Genomic DNA, 17,394 nt, shown 5'->3' with positions numbered 1-17,394 from the left:
ACTCCCACGTGCCCATTCATACGGGATAACAGCACGCACTTCCATTGGCGACCATGTTGTCAGCACACGTCTGTCTGCCATCGTGATTTTTACTCGAATAACCTTGGGCGGCGTGCGTTCAACTGCTACGCTCTCTTTCTCGGCGATCTGCGTATGCGTCTTTCCCCCCTCCGCTGACGCTATTCCGTCGTTGCACCAGCAACATGTGTAGTTTCTTATGGTTATTCTTTGTTTCACCTGCTGTATCAACTTCACATTAAAAAAAAAAATACGAAACTTACTTTCGGAACACCCCTTGTGTGTGTGTGTGTATCACAGGATTTAAGTATATATATATATATCTTTTCAATGAAACTTTAGTATGTGTAGTTTCTCTTTTCTTAACTCAAATAATAATACAAGGAAAAAAAATATATTGGCTACAATAGAAGCTTCTTAGAACACAGTAAGTAGGAATTACCTGTCAATTACTTGAAAGCGTATTAAATTTCACCCGAAACGGAAACTTAAAAGTTATGGAAGCTATTTTTAAATCTACACTACCTCACGACTGTCTGAACACAATTCTATTTTCATAATGTTTGTTGAGCGAATAATAATTATAAACGAAAACCACATTTAATAATTTGGTATCCATTTGATAAATTATATCGATGTTTAGCTGTGAAATTCATTCCACATAAATACTGCCTAATGGCAGTGCGACAACCTATCACAGTCAAGTGGCTGCTTCTGGTGCGAATCGATGTCCAGGAGATTTCATATCAACTATCGAAAAGCTCTCTTCTGCGATGATGATGGGACGTTAACTGAAGTGCCCTTTCTGGCCTGCTGCTGACAACTTCGTGATACAACACAAATATCCACAAACGTGAGAGGCGGCAGATTTACCACTTTCAGCAGTGAAGCCACATCGACTTATTTTCGTTGGAGTAAAAGAGGTGGCCACTTACACAAAATCACATCATCATTGTAATTTAAGCATTCTCGATATTATCATGATACTTTTCACAAACATCACAACATCAATTATTGCGTATTAATTGATATTGTGTATTAATTTGTTATTGTGTATTAATTGTAATTATTGTGTGTAACTAAGTTACCGCTGCCATCAGGTGTTTACCCACTTGCATTGTACATACATACATACATACATACATACATACATACATACATACATACATACATACATAAATACATACATACACTGCGTTACAAGTTATTAATCACAATGATAGGGTCACAATGTAGCTTTGTTAATTGGCTATATGTATCTCATCCAGACGCAGAGAATAGAATACAATAAAGCTTCCATGCGATTTGTGGTCAACGAAGCTACAATAGAAACATTTTGCCAATTTCATTTTGTTATTGTGTTTTCATAGTAGCGTCACTCCTCACCTACTTCCTGGAAAGGAATGGTGAATAAAGATGTTCCAAATGTCTAAAATGTCATCAGCCGCTGATTTTTGAAGTGAATAGATCTATAAAATTCGGTCCAGTAGACTATAGTCCTATACTAGGAAGGATGCCAACTAGGGAAGTCAACCGACATATTTTCATGCCAGTTTTGTCGCGCCTATAATTTCTAAACTATACGACATTTTATTCCAATGAAGTAAAAGGCGATCGACAGACGTAGAATCAGTGTACCCAACGTGACATTCAATTAGAATAAATGAAATCATCCAGCGGTACGTGAGAGGAGGGAAGTTCAGCAGGTACGAATTAGCGGATCGCGATGTACCCGACGCAATGTAACTCCAGAATACGAAGAGATAGGACGTTAGCAGTGATGTAAAACGATTCGTAATGAACCAGGCTACAATCTCAATTAAGCAAAAATGAGTAGTATACAACTTAAATTAGACGAATTCGCCATTGTAATTGCATAAAGAGGGAAACCATAGCAACGCATATTCAGTCTAATTGGAGCGGATGTATAAGCAAAAGGTATCAAAGTTGCTTTAGTAACCGAAATTTTGCTCTCAATGGAGAGAAGATGGCTACTTTTAGGAGTCCCAGAACGGCGGAGACATACCGGTTTCTCAGATTCTGGAATGAAGGGAGTTGTTTGTCACTGTTGACGTTTACCCTGACAGCAATTCTTTCAGAGACGTATTTGCGCATGAAACCTACGGCAGTTTACCCCAATTTTCCCCCCTCTGTATTTTACTATGTCCGATCATATATTTTCTACTGTGTCCAGCTTTGCCACAGTCCATTTAGATCACACAAAAGGTTATCTTAGAGCAGTGATGTCAAGGAAAGCACATTTTTCTGACCTTGACGTCGTGTGTGGGTATCAAGCGCTTGGTATGGAAGAAGAAATAAGCAGTCTGTTGGATTAAAAGAGGAGTGGTGCACAAACTTCAAACGGAACGTGAAATTTTATGTCGTTATATTTATATGGCTTCTTTCTGTTTGATATTATCTATATTGTCTGTAAGACAAAAGCACTAACACCAATTTCTAAATATTGCATTTGTCTTTTAAACGTCAATACCAAATAATAAAGAGTTAAGAAGGAATAATAAAGAGTTAAGAAGGAATATCCAAATTAATTCCATAGCAGTACAAGTATACTATTCTAAGTGCATGAAACACATCATTCATAAAGAAAGTGATATCAAAAAAAAAAAAAAAAAAAGAGAGAGAGAGAGATTCAGTATGACATGATAAGTTGAAATTGATATTGATGGTATCTTTAGCCTTATAAAAGTAATCAATGTACTAATCAAAACAATATTATAGTACAAAGCAAAGTTAACTGTAACTAATATTACATAACAAAACTCTTATCGCATATGCTTTTAAGGGGAAATTGGTGAGCAACTTCCTATCATCAGAATATTAAATTATTTTCGAAACCTGCTGAGCTATAGAGCTGACATTTCTACAACACATAGGCATATAGGCTATATTTTGCTTACGATGTAACAGTTGTTGCTTTGTTAATTAATTTCCTTACAAACATTTTCCATGCGAATATTTTCAAAATTTGTAATACATTATCTTCAGTAATACGTATTTACGATATATTAGATTTACGCAAACATTGTTTCAGTATCTGGAAGGCTACTAAGTAAATAGTTCTCCTGAGCTCTAAAGCGTGCGCTTGCGCCTATGGTCATCAATTCACATGACTGTCTTAGAGACTTAGTTTAAAATGGGACGTTGGCGTTTGTTCGTATAAACATATATTCTGAAGGCAAGTGATTTGGAAAGGCGTGGAGTGCTAGTCAATAAAAGTTCCATGTAACTTTGTTTATTATGAAGAGAAACTTCATTGAAATTAATTTTTATAAGCAATGTGGTAATCTGTGTTGTGTCAGATGAGAGCGAGACTCGTGCTAGTCTCTTGTCACGGTAGTTCCGTTAAGTGTCAGCCTAAAATGTGTCACATTTTCAAAAAGTCCAGATAAGGTTTAAATCTAAATCTAGACTCTTAGAGGAGTTCAAGTGCTGTAACAAGAAACAAGAATAGGCCTAAACGGTGTCACTATTAAAGATTCATAAGATCTTATGACACATTTTATGCAGTACATTTATATGAAATAAAGAAAGTGTTGCTAGGAAATTAAAGAAGATAAAGGATAATATGAGCAATATACAGGGTGTTAAGAAAAGTATCCAATATTTTAGGAAGTGATAGTCTGCATCAAAACAAGAAAACAATGTCTAATAAACATGGGCCCTACAACACATACTTTATGAGATCTGAACACTTGCTCATAGGATGTGCTCAATGTGACGTCCATTTATGGCAATGCATTTTCCTGCCCTACAATACAGCAGGCTACCAGATAATCATACCGTAGTTGACACCCCTGGCATGGAATAGGCTACTGATACGTCGCAAGGAATACTGAAAAGAAAAGATTGATTGCGGATATGAGCGGGGTTCGGAGAGTTGGTGTTGTGAATTTTCGTAATCAGCATGTGTGGGCTGAAGAAAATTTCCATGCACTTGAAGAAACAAGGGATCAGCACAGATTCTGAATCAACGTATGGGTAGGCGTTCTTGACGATAGATTAAGGGCCATACGTGCTACCAGAGAGATTAACTGGGACTCGTTATCACAACTTTCTTATTAACGTATTGCCTACCTAGGTGGAGTATGTGCCATGTCAGCAAAGACTACAGATGTGGTTCATGCATGATGGCACACCAGCACATTTTTTCCGCAATGAGCGTGAACACCTTACGCTGACATTTTTTAGGACCGCTGGGTTGATTGGGGAGGCTCAACACCTTGGCCTGCTCGTACCTCAAATCTAAATCCCCTAGGCTTTTGATTATGAAGAACAACCAGGTCAATTTCAAAGAGTGATTGATTCCTTACACCGAAGGGCAGAGGAATGCATTGCCATGAATGGAAGTCACATTAAGCACCTCCTATGAACAAGTGTTCAGTTCTCAGAAAGTATGTGTTGTAGGACCCACATTTATTGGACGTTTTTTTTTTCTTGTTTTGATGCATACTAGCACCTCCTAAAATATTGGATATTTTTTAATAACGTCCTGTATAATGGTGTAGAATGGACATTGTGGGTACTTAACATCACTTTCTTACTGTGTCTAATAAACGGCTAAGATTAAGTCAAGTTTTCAAAGTAAATTATGAATAACTTTTCAATTAGTAACATTTTTGATGGGCGTACATTTTTAAAGGTTTTATTTAACTAAATTTCACAATTTCCCTGGCAGCTATCCTGGGTAGATACACAATTCCCCTGGTAGAGGGGAAGAGACGGCTTGATGACCTTATCTCTACCAGGTTAAATAAATAAATAAATAAATAAAAAATTTATTAGCCTTGATGTGGACTATATTTATCTTCATGTTTTATAATTTTGAACATTATTACAATAGTGCTGAAGTCTAAAATATGGAACATGAAAATATCATCGTGATACACAAAGATAATAAAGGCTATATTTGATTCTATCTTTATGAACAGCAAAGTATTTACACAGAAATCTGTTCTCTGATAATCATTTTTAATGTGAAATGGTAGAAATTCACAAATACTATTCGCCATGACGGAGAAGGAGAAGGTGAGGGGGGGGGGAGATAAAACCAAATGAGAGAATGGGAATGAATTTTACATTCCAGGTAGCATCCACTAGTGTTTCGTATCCGGGCAAGGTGAGTTGCAATATAACTTTAATGTCTATCCCGATGCGTTGGCTATAAAGAAAAAGGGAATATCTAGAATCGAATTTCTCGAAGTACGCAAGCCAAGCAAACTCTGCTGATCGCAATGTAGGGCAAACTTCTTCCCATGGCTCATAACAAACAAAACCACTCAGTTCAAAGTGAAAAAAATGACTGGAATCCGTCAAGAGAAATTGAACACGATAGACTGTAGGAAAGAAGAGGAGATCCAAGAGAATTTAGTATTGTGCGTATACCAAAAGTAAAACTGGAAAATAATGGAGCAACAATACGTATATTTCAACTTATTACGTGTTATGGGACGGCCGCTGTATATCCAACGGCTAAGTTAAGTCTTCAACATTGCTTTCAAGTCATAGTTTAGACTTCCGCTCCTGTCTACTGCAAAAGCGTTTACCGTCGGAAATGTAATATTCTGTGTTTTGAAGCAAGAAACTCAATAATTCTGCTAACTACTTGTATATGCAAGTTATTACAGTTATGCATTTAGGCCCTGTAGTTAGAAATTGTACTTAGCCTTATGAATTATTTGTTAAATTATAGTGCTAAAAGTTAATATTGGCATTGTATCTACGTTTACAAAATTAAAAATAATGTAACTGGAAAGAATATTTTGCTCACATTCTTTATAAAGTGAAATGAGATTTCTGCCTTATTCCCATTTAATTGTTGATCTTAACTATCTTCCTTTGCTGTGATGCACAGTGGGAATTTGCAGTGAAAGGCTGACCAAAATTTCATTTTGTAAAATTTACCATTTCTCACAACAACGCAACTGAAATACAACGATGTCTTTGTGTCAGAGTTGCGTGCCACGCTGAGCTATCAGTCTAAATTTAACGTTTTCCTGATAGTGCTTGTATTATCTCTCGCCTCGTTTCGAGGCTGCTCTACACAAACACTGTTGTAATTTTTGTTTGAGTGAAAATATACGAAGGTTTTGTTACGGATTCTTCAGAACAAGGTATGTTAATGGCCTCTACATCCTTGTTCTGAAGAATCCTAACAAAATTGTCGTATATTTTCACTGAAGCAAAAACTACAACAGTGTTCCTGTAGCGCAGCCGCGAAACGCGTCGAGAGGTAACACGACCACCCTCAGCAAACGCCAAATTTAGACTGATAACTCAGCGTGGCACGTAGCTCTGGCACAAATATATCACTGTATAACAGTTTTCAGGTCCTTCAGTTGTAGTATGCATGCGTTGTTGTTAAGAAATGGTAAATTTTACAAAATGAAATTTTGGCAGCTTTTCACTATAAATATACCACTGTGCGACGTTGGACATAAGTGTTGCTCTCATGGAATTCATGTCATGTGTATTTTGACTTAAGAATTTAGTCATAATAACAACTTTCTAGTCTTAAAATGAAAACTAAGTGGTAAATTATCTTAGATGACTAGTTTCGACTTCGTGTCTGACATCTTCGGAACTAGTGAGTTTCTTGCTAATAGTCACAAAACTCTTCAAATTTGAGATTAGCTTAGCGAAATCGCCATCAACGCATTCGTAAAAAGCACGCACGCATAATTTGTTTTTTTTTTTAAGTTCGTACTGACATAGGCTATACGTCTTTTCTTTTGGTAATTCTACACTTTAATTAGATCTAAAGCATCTACATATGCTTAACTTATTGTAAACATCAGGGGTAGACAAATTCCGGACCCCCGGTAGCCATGACAACTAAAAAAGTTATGTAGTGCCTGAATTGTTAATTGAGTTCAAAATTTTTAATACTTCGATTTATTTTATGTCACTACAACTATAATGTTAACAAAACCGGTTGTAGGAAGAAATTCGAATGTGTTTTATTAGATTAATATCGTTACATTTGTTGCGCATCTCGATATATTGTCCTATATAGCTTCTGAGCATGTCTGAGAGCGTGTGTTTGCATTACATAAATATTATATATTGTTTAATAGCCTGTATGTCAGTAAAATATGTATCTATATCTTAGCTCGAATGATTTTCTCATTACATGTGTGGACAAATTGTGGTAGCTCCTGAAAATAAATGGGCCAGCTCCTGAACGTGTTTAGTTTATCTGTCCCTAGTAAAATTCGTATTTTATAGCATATTATAAGCTGCCTTTAAATAAATATTTTGTTATTATTGTTCTTAAAGGGGGTTTAGAGTCATAACGACATATCTACAAAATTCATCTTTTGAGATAAATGCAAAAGAAGTTTTGCAACAACTGAAACACTATCACTGTTACCGCCTATGTTATTGTGTGCGACATATGTGATAACTCGTTGTTATTAGAGTATGTTTACATCCGCTCAACAATTTTTTTGTGTTTAAGCTAAGTGTTACGTAAGAAAAAAAAAGATTGTGTTGTAGATACGTTGTTTTGACTTTAAATAAATTGTTCTTTTTGCAAGTTACATTCGATTTTAATATTAATGACAATAGAAATAATGCACTGAAGTATTTATATATTACTGTTTAATTACATCTAATTATTGTGAAACAAACAGTTTTATAAGTCTTTCTTCTAATATTGATTAGCAAGATGCTGGTTAATATGTCAAAATGTTTAAAATACTAAACTGATGGCAATATACCATAATTTATCATAACTAATTGTAATGACTTGTACACAAACCGGTATCATTGAAACATTATTATTATTATTATTATTATTATTATTATTATTATTATTATCATCATCATAATCACTTTCATTAACTTTTGCTTCTTTCCCGTCTGTAACGTCGTTTATTAATAACTTACAGCATTGTGATTATACTGCTCAGGAATAATCCCCACACTGCGTAGATCTAGAAAATCTTTAAGTTTTTTTTTTCTGAATATGAACTGGAGAAGAAAACAGTCTGAAGTGCGAAAGAATCCCGCATTCTTGTTTTAGTTCTGCGGATTAGTATTCTTCTAAGTCAGGTGTGTCAAAACGCCTGAATTGCGTGCTCATACTACAAGCAATAAAAATCCAACAAGGTTCACTTATCAGCAAGGTAAAGTACAATCATCGCTCTTAAGGAAATGTAGTGCGGGTTCTTGAGAGCACGGATTTCAGGCGTTTTGACATCCCTGTTCTAAGCCCAAATTCTTGAGAAGTCCTGTTGCTGTATTTAAAATAAATGCGTTCTAAGTCTTCTTTCCTGTACTAAAACCGGGCCATCTTGAGCCAATTGACATTATTTTCATCACTGGAAACTATTCTGTCTTTTATCATGTGGTGCCTCAGTTCTGAAAAATTCGGTACATGCTGAATTTCAATTATATGGTATTTTTTGTTTGTCATTCTAACAGTAGTGAATCATCCCGATGTGAAATAATTTTGTTCTTTTCTCTACTGAGACATGATCAGAGTCGCACTCTATTTGTGAGTGGCCTGACTTAAAGAACATATCATTGATTACAAGGATGTCAAGATGGTCAACAGCATGCAGAAACATGACAGACATATTTACATTTCTGGTTTGTCTACCGCATGTGTTGAAAAAGGAATTTCAATTCTTACCATCTGCATTTTTTGCAGGAAATTAAAAAGAGATGAAGCAACTTCTGCAGATCCACGTTTGGCAGTTCTTTCACTCCATATAACATGCGAATTCTCTATAGAAGTTGTATTGTATACAGTTAAGTTGTACATAGCCAATCTTCGCAAATAAAATAATGCTTTAACATCTGTTTTTGGACAGTAACAAACAGTCTCCAGATCAAATTCAGCTAAATGGATTTTGCAGTTGCAGCTTCCGCCTCAATGTTGTCTTTTCTAGTCAAAATAACGTATAAGGAGATACGTTGTTCTGATATTAAATAATCACGTGCAATTGTAGATACGCAGCACACTATTTCCGTAACGGTTAAAGATAGAAGTTCCGTTGTTTTGTCATTAAATAGATTGGTTCCCCAAGTCAGTAATAATGTAGATATGTCAAAATGGCCAATTTTGTAGATACGTTGTTTTGACTCTAAACCCCCGTAAATACAAGTGATATTTTGTACATAAATACTATTTCTGTTGTTCACCGATACACACACGCACGCACGCACTCACGGACACACACACACACGAATAAATATGTGTAAGCACACAGTACCAGGGGAGAGACTGCTGCGTGAATTCCTGACTCATATGATCGATGTAGACCTAACTTATATGCAAAGTAACCAAACGCAGGACTCTAATCATGGGACAACCTCTTATCATCTTGTCACATAATAGGCTACGTGTTTTCTTTTATTCGCATACGTCCATATACTGTAAATACAAAAGTTACTGTAACATTAGTTAAGTTCTAATTGCGAACGTATCTGAGGCGGAAGCAAGTCCAGTTATGACTTTAAAAAGTCTCGGGTTCGAGGTCTTTTACTCTTGAAATTGAGGAAGATACGGGACAAAGCTAGAATACAGTTTCTAATGCAGTGTTAAACTTAGATGGATAGGTAGGTAGATAGAGAAATATAGATTTAGATGAATAGAAGGCAATATATTTCTGATGGCAATGAAAATCTAACATATTTTACTCAGAAAGAGAAAAACTTTGTGTCATGCCATAACTAAGAACGCTTGAAGTAAAATTTACCGATCTTTTCTTCGCTACGTACTGCTCGTAATTCCCTCTGTAAATACGTTCAATGACTAATTCCTTATAGTTCATCCCATATTTAAAGTGAATTTAAACCCTCAAACCACGAAATAGGTCCTACGGTTTAGAATAATTTCAGTCTCTCACTAAGAAACGAAAAGAATGTGAACTTATCTCTATTTTAGAATTAGTAATTTATATGTTCCGTGTCACTCATATGCATGATGCTTATTTATGTCGCCATAGTAAAATAATCCTTTAAAAGAATGGATTTAATATTATGACCTAAAGTCACAGACTCTTTGTTAATAAATAAAATTGCTATTCCCAAAATAGGCATTAATACCGTGTTGATCATCAGTGACATTTTGTTATGTGTCACTTACACAAACATTATCTATACAGTATTAATAATACGGATGGCTTTATTTCAAATATCCCGATGGCAGCCTTCGTGTCTGATGTCACTCTTGAAATTAATATTTTGAGAGCTTGTCATTGAGAGAACATGGAGTTCGGAGTTTTGCTATATTTCTATTTTGAAACATTTTCATGCCTATGCCCTACGGAATAAAGTACTGTCAGGCAAAATTTTCATTTCGAAATATAAGGTTAACGTTTAAAATTTATTTTTTTTTCATCGACAGATACCTACAACATACATAGTAAACTTAGTAATTTCGTGGAACACAGTTGCTATCAACATCGATGACAAAGTTGTATCGCATCACTAGTATTTCGCCGTATACACATCAGCTTCAGCAGATATCTCTCCCAGTTACGTACTTTTGTCAGAGTTGCTGCATTTGCTCGGAAGAGTCCTAAAAATTGCTTTTTCCGGAATCGACTGAATGATTGTGCTCGATAGTCTAATGGTTATTTGACCTGAGGTTCGCGACTTCAAACTGGCCCACATTGTGTAAAAACGCAAATATAGGTGGACAAAATTAATAACATCCCTATATTCTGATTGTTATGAAACTTTGTACAGACCTTATAGGTAGCACAAATTTTGGAACGTAGTATTCCAAGGTGCTATTAGTTTTTGGAACGATTCCAAACAATGAACTGTTCCAAAACAACCGTTACGTTATTTTTCCCCACCTTTAGTTGATTGTTGAAAGCTATGAAAATTAGGAAGAAACTGGGATGGCAGGAATGCGGGATCATATTAATATTTCTCAGTGGAGAGTCCGCGCACAACCACTGGAAGGTTAATGATGCTCACTTTTATTTATAGCAGACTGTATGGATATTCTACAATTGATGTTACAATAATTAAATCATTTGAAGAGTCTACTGCGAAAAGGGGGAATGTCGTAAATTCGTGAAAAATGAGAAGAAGGTTCAGTACTATAAATCAAAGGGAGTAGAATGCAACACACTTTGTTTCACTGCAAGGAAGATGATAGTTCCAGATCTACATCGTGTTGACGAATTGCTATACAACACAAAAGGGTGAATGTCAAAGTTTAAATTTAATTTCCTGAAAAATGAAATTAATTCGACATTCCCCCTTTTCGCAGTGGACTCTTCAATTCGATATTACATACCGTAAAACACAAGTTAACATTTTAATAAAATGAAGAGTAACATACAGAATAATGTTATCGTTATTTTCCTTCGAAAACACCATCTCACGTTGTATTAATTTAGTTTTTTAGAAGAAATCATATGTCAATTATTCATTAATATTATTGGATTTGATGGTCCTGGCCGAATATGCAACACAAGACATGAAACGGTCCTTAAATAATAATAATAATAATAATAATAATAATAATAATAATAATAATGATAATAATAATAATGATAATAATAATAATAATAATAATAATAATAATAATAATAGTAATAATGGAGAAGTCCATTTTACGGCGTAGCGTTCCGAATAATATATGTGAAATATTGATACCTGTTTCAACAGCTCCACCAACAACAATTTATATGACTTGGTATGCGCACCACGTTTGTATAGAGTTAGGACATTGCGTACCTACTGTAAGGTCTTCCTTTACCTGGAACACAAATACATCAAATGTCCTCGCGTAAGTAATGAAGTGAGTTGCAATGTATAAAACAATACAAACACTGTAGTTTAATTCTCAATAGAATGTAAAAACTACGTAGCCTACGTACATGCATGCATGCATTTATGTATGTATGTATGTATGTATGTATGTATGTATGTATGTATGTATGTATGTATGTATGTATGTATGTATGTATGTATGTATGTATGTATGTATGTATGTATGTATGCATGCATGCATGTATGTATGTATGTATGCATCCATGCATGCATGCATTTTACTATATTATTAACATTATTATATGAAGGCATTTAAAATATAAAGTAATTAACAATAACTCTAACGGGTGATATATTCCCTGACTCAAAACAATATACGCCATTAGATGGCGTATATTGTTTTGAGTCAGACCCTCGCAATGTTAGTTGTAAGATGGCTGGGTGCACGGAAATATGATCAGACGTGGAAGTGTGTAGTGTGGTCAGGTTCTTGCGTCTGAAGGGCATCTCACCAGCAGAAATTCATTGTCAACAGGACCTTCTCCATACAGCCCCGACCTGGTATCCAGTGATTTTTCCTCTCTTCGGACCGTTGAAGAAGCACCTGAATGATAAGTGATTGAACACTGATATGGTCGTTCAGCAAGCCGTCATGATGTGGCCCAAGGGACTTGGAGCAAATTTATTCTATGTCGGCATCCATGCCTTGGTCTACCGTTGGAACAAGTGTTTGGACAATCATGGTTTATGTTGAAAAGTAATGCGTACCTGTGCCCTACTACCGCTTATCAGTATATCTGCTGTGAATTAAAGTTTGTCCATGAGACCTCTTGTTATCTTACTTTTTGAAGCATTCTCACGTTGAATACAATATAATCTGATCTACTGATAAAGAAACTTAGAAATTCTTAGAGCACCGCACATCTGAATATTTGTGATACCCAGAAGATTATTGTCTGGATACTGTTTGTTCTCTTGTCTGTCTGTATGTTGTCCTTCCGTCAGCCTATGTAGGATTTCTCTTTAACTATTCGACAGAGTTTGTTAACAATTTGCAGGTAAAAAAAAATGACTGGTTGGAATTTTTTAAATCTAAGAAAAACGGATTTGTGCATGCGTGGGAAGGCCTCAATTTATTCACACGAGAGTATGTATTTAAAGGATTATGTCTTAATGAATGGAACATCATTCGTTCGCAACATTCTGTGTTATAACGAGCTGATAAGTGATTAAAAATACTAATAAATCATCGATCATAATAGGTTCGAAATGCCCTCTACTACAGAAAAATTTAATTATACGAGTTACCAATTATCAATTAGGAGGCCACATATCCGTTTTCCTTTAGAATCGATAACTTGTGAACTGCGCGTTATAACTTAGATTCGGACTCGAACAAGAGTTCGGCCATTTTTTCTTGGGATGACTGTATATTTCAGCAATTAGTAGGGTTACCATGAGAAGAAATTCTATAGGAGGACATGGAATCTAAACTAAGAGGACATTGCTGAAAGAAGGAGGACTTTTTAAAAATTGGTATGAACAAAATTAAAGATAAAAACAAGAGCTCACCTTAGTTTTCTCACTATTTGCTGTATCAGTATTATATCTGTACCCTACTTATTGGTGGAGCCCACTTTGTACACAAGAGCCTGAAGGGACAACTTATATTATTGTAACAAATAACTATGGAACTGTTCACAGAACATGTCCTTCAAATTATATTTCAAAATGATGATACCTCTGACTGTTAGTATGCGATTTCGTTCTTTTGTTGATTGAGCAGATATTAGGGAAAATACTCCCTCAGCACTTCCATTGTGACTTGGGATAAATAAATAGAATTGGCATATTTTTAAGAGTTCTAAGAAAGTTTCAGTGCTAGCAGAAATATTTGAATTGAAGAATTTGCGTCATTGTTTATCTAAACTTAAATCTTTGTCAAAATTAACTTGATTGGCATATCTTTGTACATTGCACAATGAAATTGATAAAATAGCTTAGAATCATGAATAGTGACCTTTTTAGAGTGTAAGAATTCAATGCATGTCAGTAAGTCCTCATAATTTATTTTTTATGTGCTCCAGCATCAACCATTGAAAAAAGTTAAATTCTTTAATAGATTTTCACCATTTATTTTGATATTATATGCATAATATTGCAAATTATTCAATATTCATATTAATTCTAGTTGAAAAGCGAAATACCGGACATTTCAAATTTTTAATGCCTGCCGGACAGGATAAAATTATTAAAAAAAGAGGACATGTCCTCCTTTTGCCGGATGGATGGTAACCCTAGCAATTAGGCCTATCTGATATTGAAGCACATGGATTAAAATAATTTTTATTAACAAGCTAATGGATTTTTTATAAATGATAAGAGTCCACCCCTGTGGACTAACGGCTGGCAAGTTAAACCGTAAAATGAGCGGGCCGGGACACGAAACCTGGTTGGACAAGTTACCTAGTTGAAGTTTTTCCTCTGTTTTCCCTCAACCCATCAAGAGAAAAATGCTGTGTAACGTTCGGCGATGGACCCTGAACTCACTTGCTGGCATTATTATCTTCATTTTACTCAGTCGCTAAATAACCACAGCAGTTGATAAACGTCGTAAAATGAGCCAATTGGAAAGAATGATATGAAACCTTTTATGACTCATAAATGTTCTTACCGGATTTCTTCTGTATATTTAAGTAACGTAAATGAAGTGCATAGCTCGTGTATTTCCGAAAAGGATTCTTTCAGAGGATGTTGTATAATACAGAGGAAACAATGGCATATAGGCCTAAGTTTAAAAGTGAAAGATATTTTCCTTCGAATGGAATATCCTGCTTTACATAGGCCTTGCAGGAGTAGTTGTGGACTGCGAATTCGGTTAGTTATAAACGAAGAAGGATTTTTTGTCGCTCTGGTAACTGATTATATTACACCTGGAAGCAATGAAGGAATTATTTTTCCGAGAACAGGGGTATAGTAGAAGCGGATGCTATAGATTGGTTATATTATAGAAAAATTAAGCATTTAAAAACACTCAGTCAATACGTCACAATATTTTAGTGAGAATTTGTTTTCTTCCCAAATTTTCCGTTAATCTGCGTTTCCGAATATCATTGATAGCTAAACTTATAATAAAAATTTCTATTCATATATTTCTCAAGTAAAATGGATCATGTAGATATCGTGTCTCAGTTTATGCCTACTAACACAATGTATAGTCGTATTGTGACATGGACAAATTGTATATCTTCCTAAAAAAAATCATGTTTACGCATTTCCTAAACACTATTGCCTATATAACACTTATCTAATAAGTATTCAGATAAATTAGGGGCAATATAATTATTATTGTTCACTACGTCTCCTTCATCGAATTCTCTTAAACAATTCGTATATTTAGACAGGCTGAGGTGTAAGCCTAAAAGCAAGGCTAGCAAATTTGTGAATTTAGAAATGGAATTGGAAGCATGACTAAAAATATGCAAGTTTAACATTGGAACAACGCACATTAACGGATGAACTTGTACATTGTTACAGGATGACATAAAGTTTAGAATAAAGAGCTACCTACGAAGAAGCTGTTTCTTAAAAGAAATATGTTACATAATGCCTCCAGATTCAAGCACATATTTATACATTTGAGCCTATTACTATTTTATACCTTACTAAACTTTTTCACTAACAGAGTGAACCGTAAGTAATGTCATTAGTTTCAGGGGGTTATTCTTTGAGCTATAAAAATAGTTCAGTTCAGTTTTGTTGCTTTTTGCTATCTTTTCGAGATAAAAATTGTTTTATATGAAATATTTCAAGCGCACTTTGAGAAATCCATTGATTTCACTTCCAATATTCTCAGTCAATTTAAGAGAGCAATAAGGTAAGTCGGGGGAATATGGGCTATTTAGTACTATTTCGGGTGCAATATCTCTCGGTTTTTTCCTAATAATTAATTTTACGGCTGGGCTATGTTTCTTAACAATTTAGCCATATAATATAAGAATCCTGACTGCTTACTCCTAAACATATGCAAGTAAAACTGGAAAATGCATGTTAATGTGTTTTGCCCATATTCCCCCGAGTGTGGGGGTAAAATGGGCATTAATGATGTGAATCACAGACAACTGAAAGAGATGAAACAACACTTTAAATACTTGAAAATATAACTGTATTATATTATATATTGTATATGCAATTTGTGATTGTTATTGCGTAACGCCTTTGGCAGATGTTGTGACTCTTTGGCGATGAATGACGTTTGAAGATTCTAAGACATTTGAATCAGTGGAAGGAATTGTATGAATTGTAGGTATGTCACCTGATCCTGCAGTGCCAATGTAAGTATAATCAGGAATGACACTCACGTGCAGTGGAAAGGGGCCTGAAGCTCGGAAAACATTTACAGCCAGACATACATTGACACATCTGTTCCATGCTTCTTTGACAATTGAAGCAAACTCGACCTTCGTAAAAGGTCTCCTATGTTGCCTGAAGAAAGCTGTAGCACCACTGTTGTATGTTTTCTTCAGAGGACCAAACAGACCCTTGTCTGCTGACTGAAGTCAGGCTGTGGTGTGTGGAGGAAAACAAAACATGCATAGTCCATTTTCTACTGCAAAGTTAAGAGTGTCAGGATCACAACTAGTGAATCACGTCCATCTACTATCAAAATTGCAGGTGCATGCATACTGATGTTGAAATAAACAACGAAGTTCTTGATTATTGAAAAACATACACGAGGTGATCATTAAATTCCGCGATTGTGTCTGCTGTGGACGAAGGATCACGTAATTGACACTCGTGCGCACCAGTAACACTAGACGACACAAAGTTTCGAAGCGCTATCTTCATTGAGACCTATGTTACACAAAGTTTTGTTAGCACGTGAATCCGCGCATTTGAGAAATCACGATGGACTCGAAACTGGAGCAGAGAACCAACGTCAAATTCTTTGGGAAATCGGCAACCGTAACCCATGGAATATTGAAGCAAGACTACGGTAATGAAGCGGTGAGTCAGGCGAGGTGTGTTTAAAGTGGCATTCGCGTTTCAGAAATGGCAGAACATCGCTGAAGGACGATGAGAGGCAGGTTGACCACTCACGTGCAACACTGCCGAAAATGTCGAAAAAATTCGACAAATTGTGCATAATGATCCTCACGTACATTTGGAATATGAACGACCACAACTCTGGACAAAGAACAAATGGATGTTCCATGACGATACTGCGCCAGCTCACAGAGCTCTCGCAACAATCCAGTTTTCCGCCCGTAATAAGATGGTCGTCGTTGCTCACCCCCTTATTCACTATATTTGGTCACCTGCGACATTTTTTTTTTCCGAAGATGAAATTCAAACTAAAGGGTCGCCGTTTTGGCACTGTGAAGGAGACCCAAAGCGAATCGTAAAAGGTGCTTGACAGGCTTCAAGAAAGCGACTTGTAGGAGGCATTCCAAAAATGGCAGACACGCTGGGATCAGTATATAGCTACCCAAGTGAACTACCTTGAAGGGGATGGTAGCCAAATTTAAATGAGGTAATTTTATTTTCACTTATGAGATAGGTCTCGGAATTTAATTATGCCTCCTCGTATCTCCGTTAATGTAGGCAGACTGCTTG

The sequence above is a fragment of the Periplaneta americana genome, chromosome 7 (assembly GCF_040183065.1).
Source record: "Periplaneta americana isolate PAMFEO1 chromosome 7, P.americana_PAMFEO1_priV1, whole genome shotgun sequence".
Taxonomy (NCBI): domain Eukaryota; kingdom Metazoa; phylum Arthropoda; class Insecta; order Blattodea; family Blattidae; genus Periplaneta; species Periplaneta americana.
The sequence above is the reverse complement of the archived record's forward strand: the minus strand, read 5'-3'. Positions refer to the sequence as shown.